The sequence below is a fragment of the Schistocerca americana genome, unplaced genomic scaffold (assembly GCF_021461395.2).
Source record: "Schistocerca americana isolate TAMUIC-IGC-003095 unplaced genomic scaffold, iqSchAmer2.1 HiC_scaffold_204, whole genome shotgun sequence".
Taxonomy (NCBI): domain Eukaryota; kingdom Metazoa; phylum Arthropoda; class Insecta; order Orthoptera; family Acrididae; genus Schistocerca; species Schistocerca americana.
Window position 1 is genome coordinate 266332 of NW_025725911.1, and position 12382 is coordinate 278713.

General features: G+C 50.3%; 10 non-coding genes across 10 annotated transcripts; 5 read left to right on the forward strand and 5 right to left on the reverse strand.

Moving 5' to 3' along the window:
- The first annotated feature begins 3713 nt into the window (after nt 1–3713).
- Trnay-gua lies at nt 3714–3802 on the forward strand. The gene is given in 2 exon segments: nt 3714–3750; nt 3767–3802. It is a non-coding gene; the product is annotated as a tRNA-Tyr (tRNA).
- A 358-nt stretch (nt 3803–4160) lies between these two features.
- Nucleotides 4161–4232, reverse strand: Trnaq-cug. The gene has a single exon. It is a non-coding gene; the product is annotated as a tRNA-Gln (tRNA).
- A 248-nt stretch (nt 4233–4480) lies between these two features.
- Nucleotides 4481–4569, forward strand: Trnay-gua. The gene is given in 2 exon segments: nt 4481–4517; nt 4534–4569. It is a non-coding gene; the product is annotated as a tRNA-Tyr (tRNA).
- A 358-nt stretch (nt 4570–4927) lies between these two features.
- Trnaq-cug lies at nt 4928–4999 on the reverse strand. Its single transcript has one exon. It is a non-coding gene; the product is annotated as a tRNA-Gln (tRNA).
- Nucleotides 5000–5247: 248 nt separating this feature from the next.
- Nucleotides 5248–5336, forward strand: Trnay-gua. The gene is given in 2 exon segments: nt 5248–5284; nt 5301–5336. It is a non-coding gene; the product is annotated as a tRNA-Tyr (tRNA).
- A 358-nt stretch (nt 5337–5694) lies between these two features.
- Trnaq-cug lies at nt 5695–5766 on the reverse strand. The gene has a single exon. It is a non-coding gene; the product is annotated as a tRNA-Gln (tRNA).
- Nucleotides 5767–6014: 248 nt separating this feature from the next.
- Nucleotides 6015–6103, forward strand: Trnay-gua. The gene is given in 2 exon segments: nt 6015–6051; nt 6068–6103. It is a non-coding gene; the product is annotated as a tRNA-Tyr (tRNA).
- Nucleotides 6104–6461: 358 nt separating this feature from the next.
- Nucleotides 6462–6533, reverse strand: Trnaq-cug. The gene has a single exon. It is a non-coding gene; the product is annotated as a tRNA-Gln (tRNA).
- Nucleotides 6534–6781: 248 nt separating this feature from the next.
- On the forward strand, nt 6782–6870 carry Trnay-gua. The gene is given in 2 exon segments: nt 6782–6818; nt 6835–6870. It is a non-coding gene; the product is annotated as a tRNA-Tyr (tRNA).
- Nucleotides 6871–7228: 358 nt separating this feature from the next.
- Trnaq-cug lies at nt 7229–7300 on the reverse strand. The gene has a single exon. It is a non-coding gene; the product is annotated as a tRNA-Gln (tRNA).
- Between the last annotated feature and the right edge of the window lie 5082 nt (nt 7301–12382).

The following is a 12382-nucleotide window of genomic DNA, read 5'->3' on the forward strand; positions in this document are numbered from 1 at the left end:
GGAACCGCGTACGTGTACCACTGATACAGTTGTTGATGAGGTGGATAAAATTAAGACTGAAGCCCATTGTTTCCATCACGCTACTGAGATAACGATAGTCAGCCCGATCGTAAGCCTTGTCAAAATCGAGAAATGCTATGGCCATTGGAGTGCGGGTGTCCCAGGTGAGGGAGACTAGATCCCGATACAGCGCCAAAATGGTGGACAGTGATCGACCACGTATCGCACTCATTTGGTATGGTCCCAGAAGATCGGGTAACAGCTGCCGTAATCGGGCATTGAGGGCTCGCGTCAGAAGTTTAAAGTCCGCATTGAGCAAAGTAATGGGCCGCAGATCTTTGGTGGTGGTCGGCGTCGGCGTCTTAGGTAGTAAAACAGTTAACCCCTCTGTGAAGGCTTGGGGCAGAGCAATCCCACGTAGTATTTCATTGTACACCTCCGTGAGTCCGTCCCCTAATATAGGCCAATATTTGACGTAAAACTCGACAGAGAGCCCGTCCGTGCCCGGAGATTTATTTCGTGGTGCGGCAAGCAGGGCATCCTTTAGTTCTTCGTTGGTAAAGGGAGCGAGCAAGTCCCGATTGTGGTCGTCGGTAATGCGGTACGGTGGATGTCCAGAGTGATACCATTCTCGCACTTTCTCATGTGGTACACCCGCACGGGTGTAAAGTGCGGCAAAGTGGTTGGCAACATGGTTTTTAATGTCGCGGTGTTGGGTATAAAATGCACCGTCGGCATCTTGCAACTTATGAATAAGTTTCCTGCGCGCCGCATGTAACTGTTGGACGATATGGTGAACAGACGTTTGCTGTTGCGGCAAGTTGGTGAAGTCACGTGCACGAATCTGGTGGCCGATAGCGTTCCGTCCCATCAAGGATGTAATTTTCGCTTGGAGTCTGCGTACGTGCGTGATGTTATTAGGCACCTGATGATAATCCCGGTACAATTCTCGCAGGGCGCAGAAATAGAATTCAGTGATCTCCTTCTCACCGCGCGCGCGAATCCTGGCGTGGAGTTTGAGGCAAGTAATGAGTTTCCTCTTTGCATAAAGCGTCCACCAACCAATCCACGTGGGGTACGTGGGCCTGCGTGATGTGACGGAATGCCAAACCGACCGTATCTCACGCTCTAAAGTGGCGTCTTGTAAGAGGCGACAGTTGAGTTGCCATCGTCCGAAGCCTCTGTAAACCTTCTGCGGCGAGTGATTAAAGACGGTGTGGTAAGCGATATGGTCACTGAAATTAACGGGCCAATATTCGCAAGTTCCCACGTCGGCTAAAAGACCGCGGTGCACATATATGCGATCTAACCTGCTGGAAGACGTCTGCGTAAAGTGAGTAAAGGCAGCTTCATCTGGGTGTAAGGTCTCCCACGTGTCGACTAACTGCAATTCTGTGACCAGTGTCAGCAGTTCCTGACTGAAGGTAAAATTCGGCGTTTGATCGGAGCGGCGCAAAACGCAGTTAAAGTCACCAGCCATAATAATACGCAGGCGCAAGTCGGTGATTAAAGGCGCTATCTCTCCAGTATAAAACTCCCTCCTCGCCGCTCGCGCGCTGGAACCGGAAGGAGCATACACATTAAGAAGGAGTACATCATGGAACTGGGCGGCAATGCCCCGTCCGGTAGGTAACATGGACAAACAAGAACATTCAATGCCTTCCCGATACAGAATGATGGTACCGGCCTCCGTTCCTATATTGACAATGGCGTCATAACCGGGGACGTCGGCTAGGACTGGAGTCATTGCTTCCTGTACGAACAGAATATCTATATCAGCGGCCCGTAAATACTGTCGAAGGCCGTGGATTTTTGCTTGAGAGACAATGCGGTTTACATTCACAGTAGAAATCTTATAGGATTGTCGTGAACGGAGCGATATGGGACGACTGGTCATCGGCAGATGGAAACAGGTAAGATTTTTATCCCTTCAGCAGTCGTCCGCTTCGGAGGTCGAATAAGTCTAGACGTCGCCGTCCGTGGAAGCTGCATTGCGCCGAGGCGTAAGCAGCGTATCACCAGTTGCCATCGGTTCGTCACGGTCGGGAGTGCCGGCCATATCTTCAGTGTCATCCGCCCAATTGACAACAGACACTGCCGTTGTCGCGCCTGCTGTGGCGGTTCCGGAACCACATAGCGGGCCGTCACCCTGCGCATCCGACACTTGCTCCGTCCGCGGCGGTGCACAAGTCGCTGCCCTCCCCGTGTCAAGGTTGGAGACATCATCATCAATTTTCATGGGTGAGGCCAACGACGGAAGACAATCGTCGGTCCCCGAAGTGTCATCGCAGATCATGCGGCCTGCTTGTTTGGCCTTTTCACGCAAGAGGGGCGCCGATTGGGCTGCCTCAGGACGAGCGATCCGACGTTTCTTGTGTTTTTTCGGGGAGGACCTACCGACGGAGACTTCCGCATTCTCTAAAGGAAGAGGAAGAGTCCCTGTCTCTTGCCGTCTGTCAACATCGGTAGTAGCAGCCTCTACGCCGTCGACCCGAGCTGCCTCACGTGAGGCGTCACGGGGCGCCGCGTCTAGTAAGCCAGTGGCCGGCAAAGCTTCCTGAGTGGTAGAGATTTCCATAGGTACATCTCCGTCATTCGGAATATCGCCCACACGAAGTCCCACGTCCACAGCCGGCGCCGTGGGTGTATTTGCACGGACCGCCGCTACATAAGTAGTCGGTAATATTGTCGGTTGCGTGGGAGTGGCTAGTTCACCCGCAGGCAGCTGTGTTACACGTCGTTGGATGCACTGTGCTCGGACGTGTCCTGTGGAATTACAGCCGGAACATGTACGGGGCTGTCCCTCATACATGATTATAGCCCTGTATCCACAAATCGTTAGGTAGGATGGAATATGCCGTTGCAATTCGATCTTAATTTGCCGCACACCATTCAAGACAGGGTACTTATGGAACGAGGCCCACTTTTCGGCAATGTTACTGATAATTTTGCCGTAGGACTGAAGAGAAGCGTTAATTTGTTCGGCCGTGATTTCAAAAGGCAACTCGAAAATCCTGACGGTGCGAATACCAAGACCAGCGTGGACAACAGTCACCGCACCCACATTTCCGTCACTGTGTCGAAATTTATAGGTACCGCCACATGAGTCGATGATTTTGTCGCACAATTCTGGGTCACGCAATTTGATATAAACTGTGCTACTAACAATAGACAAATGGATACCAATGATATCGGTGGGGGGTAATTTTACGTCTTCATCAAGAAATCGTTCGACTTCGTAATACTTCGGTCGAGAGAAACTGCCATCAAACATAAACTTCAAAGTATCTTTTCGCTCTGGGTGATCCATGTTAAGTTCTATTCGTTAACAACAAGATGTAATGCGCGCCGCAACGGCCCTCGACTCACCACGCGCCGCACCGCAAGCCGCAGCTGAGCACGTAAACAACGCTCCAGGCACGTCCGACTGGCACGACGGCCGCGCCTCGACTTCACCATGGAACCAGACAGGAGAATGGGACTCGTAAATACACTTAGCAGTGTTCTGACGTACTTCAGACACTTCCTACTTGCATTTTTTAACATAATTGACACTATCGAGCATTATAAAACTTAATCTGGGCAATGTTTGCACTTGCAGCCGATGACTGCATTTCCTGTGCGTCTATATGGCAGCGCTGAGTAGCAGTGTGTGGAAACGAAAGACAGGGACGGACGTAAAGCAATCAGTACGAATAAGAAAGTATGCAGAGCCTCTGGTAGCTCAGTTGGTAGAGCGGTGGACTGTAGTGGAAGATTCACAGTTATCCATAGGTCGCTGGTTCAAATCCGGCCCAGAGGACTGTTTTTCTAATCTCAGGAGCAAACAGGCTCCAGAGCATGCCCACTCGGTCAGAACCTCCCTATGTTTTAAACCTATTTTAAAGGAAATTCATTTGCTCAGCTTCTAGTAGCTAGTTGATAATCATGGGATTCTTAGCCTTCGTAGGATAATGATATTTCTTCGAATTATAGTAAAATTGCTTGCTCTTACAGGCATTACTCGTTTAATGTGCTATATAGGTCACATAGTCGCACCAATATTCAGCCGTTTCATAGACATCTCGTTTTTAATACAAACGTAGAAACTACACCCCTGAGCCTATCGCTGTTACTTCCTCGGCGAGAAACGCTTATTACAGAAAATTTAGACTAAACGAAGGTTCCACCAAGATTCGAACTCGGATCGCTGGATTCAGAGTCCAGAGTGCTAACCGTTACACCATGGAACCAGACAGGAGAATGGGACTCGTAAATACACTTAGCAGTGTTCTGACGTACTTCAGACACTTCCTACTTGCATTTTTTAACATAATTGACACTATCGAGCATTATAAAACTTAATCTGGGCAATGTTTGCACTTGCAGCCGATGACTGCATTTCCTGTGCGTCTATATGGCAGCGCTGAGTAGCAGTGTGTGGAAACGAAAGACAGGGACGGACGTAAAGCAATCAGTACGAATAAGACAGTATGCAGAGCCTCTGGTAGCTCAGTTGGTAGAGCGGTGGACTGTAGTGGAAGATTCACAGTTATCCATAGGTCGCTGGTTCAGATCCGGCCCAGAGGACTGTTTTTCTAATCTCAGGAGCAAACAGGCTCCAGAGCATGCCCACTCGGTCAGAACCTCCCTATGTTTTAAACCTATTTTAAAGGAAATTCATTTGCTCAGCTTCTAGTAGCTAGTTGATAATCATGGGATTCTTAGCCTTCGTAGGATAATGATATTTCTTCGAATTATAGTAAAATTGCTTGCTCTTACAGGCATTACTCGTTTAATGTGCTATATAGGTCACATAGTCGCACCAATATTCAGCCGTTTCATAGACATCTCGTTTTTAATACAAACGTAGAAACTACACCCCTGAGCCTATCGCTGTTACTTCCTCGGCGAGAAACGCTTATTACAGAAAATTTAGACTAAACGAAGGTTCCACCGAGATTCGAACTCGGATCGCTGGATTCAGAGTCCAGAGTGCTAACCGTTACACCATGGAACCAGACAGGAGAATGGGACTCGTAAATACACTTAGCAGTGTTCTGACGTACTTCAGACACTTCCTACTTGCATTTTTTAACATAATTGACACTATCGAGCATTATAAAACTTAATCTGGGCAATGTTTGCACTTGCAGCCGATGACTGCATTTCCTGTGCGTCTATATGGCAGCGCTGAGTAGCAGTGTGTGGAAACGAAAGACAGGGACGGACGTAAAGCAATCAGTACGAATAAGAAAGTATGCAGAGCCTCTGGTAGCTCAGTTGGTAGAGCGGTGGACTGTAGTGGAAGATTCACAGTTATCCATAGGTCGCTGGTTCAAATCCGGCCCAGAGGACTGTTTTTCTAATCTCAGGAGCAAACAGGCTCCAGAGCATGCCCACTCGGTCAGAACCTCCCTATGTTTTAAACCTATTTTAAAGGAAATTCATTTGCTCAGCTTCTAGTAGCTAGTTGATAATCATGGGATTCTTAGCCTTCGTAGGATAATGATATTTCTTCGAATTATAGTAAAATTGCTTGCTCTTACAGGCATTACTCGTTTAATGTGCTATATAGGTCACATAGTCGCACCAATATTCAGCCGTTTCATAGACATCTCGTTTTTAATACAAACGTAGAAACTACACCCCTGAGCCTATCGCTGTTACTTCCTCGGCGAGAAACGCTTATTACAGAAAATTTAGACTAAACGAAGGTTCCACCGAGATTCGAACTCGGATCGCTGGATTCAGAGTCCAGAGTGCTAACCGTTACACCATGGAACCAGACAGGAGAATGGGACTCGTAAATACACTTAGCAGTGTTCTGACGTACTTCAGACACTTCCTACTTGCATTTTTTAACATAATTGACACTATCGAGCATTATAAAACTTAATCTGGGCAATGTTTGCACTTGCAGCCGATGACTGCATTTCCTGTGCGTCTATATGGCAGCGCTGAGTAGCAGTGTGTGGAAACGAAAGACAGGGACGGACGTAAAGCAATCAGTACGAATAAGAAAGTATGCAGAGCCTCTGGTAGCTCAGTTGGTAGAGCGGTGGACTGTAGTGGAAGATTCACAGTTATCCATAGGTCGCTGGTTCAAATCCGGCCCAGAGGACTGTTTTTCTAATCTCAGGAGCAAACAGGCTCCAGAGCATGCCCACTCGGTCAGAACCTCCCTATGTTTTAAACCTATTTTAAAGGAAATTCATTTGCTCAGCTTCTAGTAGCTAGTTGATAATCATGGGATTCTTAGCCTTCGTAGGATAATGATATTTCTTCGAATTATAGTAAAATTGCTTGCTCTTACAGGCATTACTCGTTTAATGTGCTATATAGGTCACATAGTCGCACCAATATTCAGCCGTTTCATAGACATCTCGTTTTTAATACAAACGTAGAAACTACACCCCTGAGCCTATCGCTGTTACTTCCTCGGCGAGAAACGCTTATTACAGAAAATTTAGACTAAACGAAGGTTCCACCGAGATTCGAACTCGGATCGCTGGATTCAGAGTCCAGAGTGCTAAACGTTACACCATGGAACCAGACACGAGAATGGGACTCGTAAATACACTTAGCAGTGTTCTGACGTACTTCAGACACTTCCTACTTGCATTTTTTAACATAATTGACACTATCGAGCATTATAAAACTTAATCTGGGCAATGTTTGCACTTGCAGCCGATGACTGCATTTCCTGTGCGTCTATATGGCAGCGCTGAGTAGCAGTGTGTGGAAACGAAAGACAGGGACGGACGTAAAGCAATCAGTACGAATAAGAAAGTATGCAGAGCCTCTGGTAGCTCAGTTGGTAGAGCGGTGGACTGTAGTGGAAGATTCACAGTTATCCATAGGTCGCTGGTTCAAATCCGGCCCAGAGGACTGTTTTTCTAATCTCAGGAGCAAACAGGCTCCAGAGCATGCCCACTCGGTCAGAACCTCCCTATGTTTTAAACCTATTTTAAAGGAAATTCATTTGCTCAGCTTCTAGTAGCTAGTTGATAATCATGGGATTCTTAGCCTTCGTAGGATAATGATATTTCTTCGAATTATAGTAAAATTGCTTGCTCTTACAGGCATTACTCGTTTAATGTGCTATATAGGTCACATAGTCGCACCAATATTCAGCCGTTTCATAGACATCTCGTTTTTAATACAAACGTAGAAACTACACCCCTGAGCCTATCGCTGTTACTTCCTCGGCGAGAAACGCTTATTACAGAAAATTTAGACTAAACGAAGGTTCCACCGAGATTCGAACTCGGATCGCTGGATTCAGAGTCCAGAGTGCTAACCGTTACACCATGGAACCAGACAGGAGAATGGGACTCGTAAATACACTTAGCAGTGTTCTGACGTACTTCAGACACTTCCTACTTGCATTTTTTAACATAATTGACACTATCGAGCATTATAAAACTTAATCTGGGCAATGTTTGCACTTGCAGCCGATGACTGCATTTCCTGTGCGTCTATATGGCAGCGCTGAGTAGCAGTGTGTGGAAACGAAAGACAGGGACGGACGTAAAGCAATCAGTACGAATAAGAAAGTATGCAGAGCCTCTGGTAGCTCAGTTGGTAGAGCGGTGGACTGTAGTGGAAGATTCACAGTTATCCATAGGTCGCTGGTTCAAATCCGTCCCCAGTCGGCTTTCAGCCGTGTTACCGTGCGGACGGGCTCGGCGCGCCGGGCAGTGCTCCGCAGGTGTTGTTGTTTACCCGCTAGCGCGCGGTCGCGTCGTTGTCTTGCCGTATAGTACCTGTACCGACCCGACATGGCGTTCTCATATCGAAAAGCTACAATCAAACTAACGTTCAACGCATCGTACACGAGACCGAAGGCCCATGAAATTGAACGGTTTCTACGAGACATCATGCACATCGAACCACAAGAACTGATAGGAATTCATCTGTCTATTGTAACCAGCACAGTGTACCTCAAACTGATTGACGAAGCGGCCTGCGACAGATTACTCCAACGATCTGCAAACGGCTTTCGGTTCTGTCACGCAGACGGTAACGTGAGCGTGGTAGGAGTTGACCATGCTGGTCTGGGGGTGCGTACCGTGCGCATCTTTGAACTACCGTTCGAAGTCCCTGCCAACCTAGTCGTTGATGCGCTGCGGCCATACGGCACAGTTCTGAGCCACACAGAGGAGAAATGGAACACATTCGAAACGTACCCTGTCCTTAACGGGGTACGACAAGTGCGCATAGAACTTAAGAAGCACGTTCCATCGTATGTTTTCGTTGGTGGCTGCCGCGCAGTTGTTATATATGATGGACAACCGAGGACCTGCTCGGGCTGCGGCCAGGAGGGTCATGTTAGAACTGAGTGTCTGCAGCGCCGCCTCGTTCAGGTGCCCCGCAATGAACTTCCCCAACGATCCACTATGACCGCTCTCCCGCTAACATATGTGGAGGCGGCACGACATGATGTGACGGATGATCAAAACCTGCTACCTCCTCAAGCCGCTGCCAGCTCCGTTGGAGAGTCAGCGCCGTCGACGACGCCGCAGCCCGACGGTGCAGAGGTTCCTACAGCCTCCGCCCACCGCAGCGTCGTGGGCACCCAGCCACCGTCACTGTCGGGATCAGACACAGGGGTTCCTAGCGACCGAGACTGTGTCGAGCCCCGCCCTCCAGTGGATGTCGAATCTCGGACCCGAAAGCAAAAATCACCCAAGCGACACAAGAAGAGGCGATTGTCAGCTGACGAACAGGACAGGAATGTGAAGCCGGCGGAAGACATCGACTTCGTTGACTCGCCCACAATTACAACGGACTCCAGTGGCATCATTCACCAGAAGGTGCCTGAAGACAAGGAACACTCTCCTAAATCTGGTGGCCCAGAAAACGAGGCGCACTGCGTCGACTCCCAAAATGTGGGCTCCTGTGAAAGCGTCCAGCCCCCAATGACATCACAATCGTCTCTTGGTGATTGGGCAGACGATATGGAGGCAGATGATGCACAGCAAACATCGATATCTCCACCAGAGCCCATGGCTGACAATGAGCCCGGAGGGCTCTGCCAGTCAGGGACTCCTACGGCACAGTAATGCACAGCATGCAGGTGGATGGCTGTGTGGTGTGTGGTGTGTGAAATCACTGTGGGATTGCACCGGCACACTGCCTCCGCCTCTTGATATGTCTCAGTCATACCGTGTGGGAACAGTCAACGTAAATGGTGTCCACTCCACTGTCAAGACCCGCATGTTACACGACATGATCAGAGCGGCAGACTTGGACATTGCCCTTCTCCAGGAGGTCCGTCCCGAGCTGTGTTTAGACCTATATGGTTACACCACGTACAGCCTACCCGTAGGTGATGGCGCAGGAGGAACGGCCATCCTTCTCCGAGATGGCATAGACGCGACGGACGCGACGTACTTGCCGAACGGGCGAGGCATCGCACTCACACTTGGCGCAGTGCGCCTCATTAACGTCTACGCTCCCTCCGGTAATTCGCACCGTGGTGACAGGCATGTCTTCTATTCGGAGGAGTTGGCCCCACTTTTGCAAGGAAATAAGGACCATTACATAGTGGGCGGCGATTTTAACAGTGTTCTGCGGCCCGAGGACCAAATACCGCATTACGTCCCATGCCCCGCTCTACAAGCATTGATACGTGACCTCGCGCTCCACGACACATGGCTCTTGCATCATGGGACCCAGAGTGGATATACGCACTTTACCAGCCATTCTGCCAGTCGTCTGGACCGGATATACGTCTCGCGTGCTCTCCGCACAGCAACCCGTGATGCAGAACTCTGGCCGACGGCCTTCACGGACCATCTCGCGTACATCTGCACTGTCACCTTGCCCCGACAACTCACAAGACGCAGCAGGGGCCCGTGGACGCTGAACGTCTCCCTCCTTCGCGAGGAAGCGTGTCGGCGAGCAGTCACTGACACGTGGCGTCGATGTATCAGGCGCCTGCCTATGTATGCTTCCACGTTGCTGTGGTGGCTGGGATGTGTCAAACCTGCCCTCCGAAAGACCTTGATGGCCTACGGGCGTGACAGATCGAACTGGCAAAGGGCAACATCGGAATTTTACTATACAGCGTTACGTGAGCTGGCGACGCAACCGCCGTCTCCCGAACGTCAGATGTCCGTACAACGCATCAAAGCTCGTCTACTTCGCATCAGGACAGAGCAGCTAGACGGTGTCCGCATCCGCGCGCGAGTGCAAGACTGTATCCCCAACGAAACAGCGTCAGTCTATCACATTGTGCGCGAGAGACGCCACCGCAAACGTCAGCTCATTACGGCGGTAAACACGGAGGACGGCGGGCGCGCAGTGACACAAGCGGACATCGCGCACACGTTCGCCAGACACTATGGGACCTTGTACATGGAAGATCCGCGGAATGTACGTGATTATGACGGGCTGTTGCACGATTTTCCCGCCCCTCGGGACGTGGCACCCGATGATAGTCTGCTGTTGCCCATTACACCCGACGAGCTGACATCGGCCTTGGCACGTGGAGCACCGAACAAGTCGCCTGGACCGGACGGTTTACCCCTGGAATTCTACCGCACTTTTTATCACCTTATGGGTGACAAGTGGCTCCAAATGTTTCAAGACCTGATCCGCCCTGATTTCACTGTCCCCACAGAATTCACAGAAGGCATCTTGATCCCAGTTCCGAAACCGAATGGTGGTTGTAGGTGGCAGGATTTTCGCCCACTCACACTCCTCAACAACGACTACAAGATCTTCGCCCGTATCCTCCGCGCGCGTCTCCACACCGCTATCGGGAAAGCCATCCACACCGATCAGACATGTTTAGGTGGTGTCAGCAACATTCATACGGCGTTAGGAGCATACCGCGACGTAATTGCTTTGACGGCGGCCTGCAAAATACGAGGCGCCCTTGTCGCCGTAGATTTTGACCACGCATTCGACCGCGTCGATCACGGCTTCTTACGCGCAGTTTTGCATCGCATGGGCCTCTCTCCGGAGTCTGCAAAGGTGGTCCTTCGACTGGTCCACGGAGCGCGCTCCCGCATGATGGTCAACGGTTATCAATCTGGTCATATTGTTATTGGACGGTCAGTGCGACAAGGGTGCCCCCTGTCGGGCATATTATTTGCTGCAGCACTTGAACCAGCTTTACATGGTCTACGGCAGCGATTAACTGGTATCTCCTTGCGGGACGTGACCTTTTGTTGTGGTGCATTCGCCGATGACGTGGTGTTCCTGGCCAGATCAGAGGATGAAATGCATATGGCGCTACAGTGGCTACGCCAGTACGGGGCGGTCGCTGGGAGCGTCATCAACGTGAAGAAGACAAAATACATGGATGTCGGAGGGGGGATTTCCCACACAACGGCGGTGCCCTTTGACAAGGTGCCCGTACTCAAGTGTTTAGGAGTGCAATTCTATAGCAATGTCCGCCGCACGGCGGCGGCTACGTACCGCCGGCTCCTACACCAGACACGTGCTCTGCTGCAGGACAACAAACTGCGTCGCTTGGATATGCTCCTCAGAACACGTTATGTCAACACCTATCTTGTCTCAAAACTGAACTATTTTGCGCATATCCTTCCCTTGACAGCTACGATGGCCGACAGATTTCAAGCAGCATATGGACATTTCGTAAGCACCGGTCTGGTTTTTAAAGTCCGATACGCCACCCTGACACTGCCGCAGCGGGCGGGCGGTATCGGTTTAATTCACGTATATAACCGTGCGCGATCGCTTTATCTCAACACTATACGTCGCACGTGGACCTCTGCCCACGCCACTCTGACGGGCACCCTGATAGCGGAAGTGGCACCACACTCTCTGCATCCCCCGGTTTCTGTAGGACACATTTCACCGGCACTCACCCACATCAGAGACTTCTTTATTGACTTCAGCTACTTACGTTCAGAACTTCCGACGACAAGGAAGCCCAGCACAAAAGACTATTATCGCCTCTATCAGCAGCGGCAACCTGTAAATACGGTCACCCACAGACACCCTGAAGTTGCCTGGAACACGGTGTGGCGAGCGGTACACACGCCTTTTCTACCTACGACGGTGCGTTCATTGTGGTACGTAGTTGTGAATGGGAAGTTCGCTACTCGTCAGAGGTTACATTCTATACGTCTGACGGACGACCCCTTGTGTCCGACATGCTCAGTCGCTGACTCGGATGCACACCGTCTGACGTGTGCCGCGACCAGCGAGTGCTGGCTACTGACGCAGCGCATGCTGGCATTACTCTTGCGGCGATTGCCGGAGTCTATCTCCCCTGATGACGTATTGCGCCCCGACGTCGTATACTTTCCATCAACCAGAACGAACGCCGTTAACTGGCTAAAAGGCATGGCCGTTCACTACATATTTTGCGATGCTCCCAAAGGCACACTCGACTTTTGGTCCCTATTGATGACGACACATG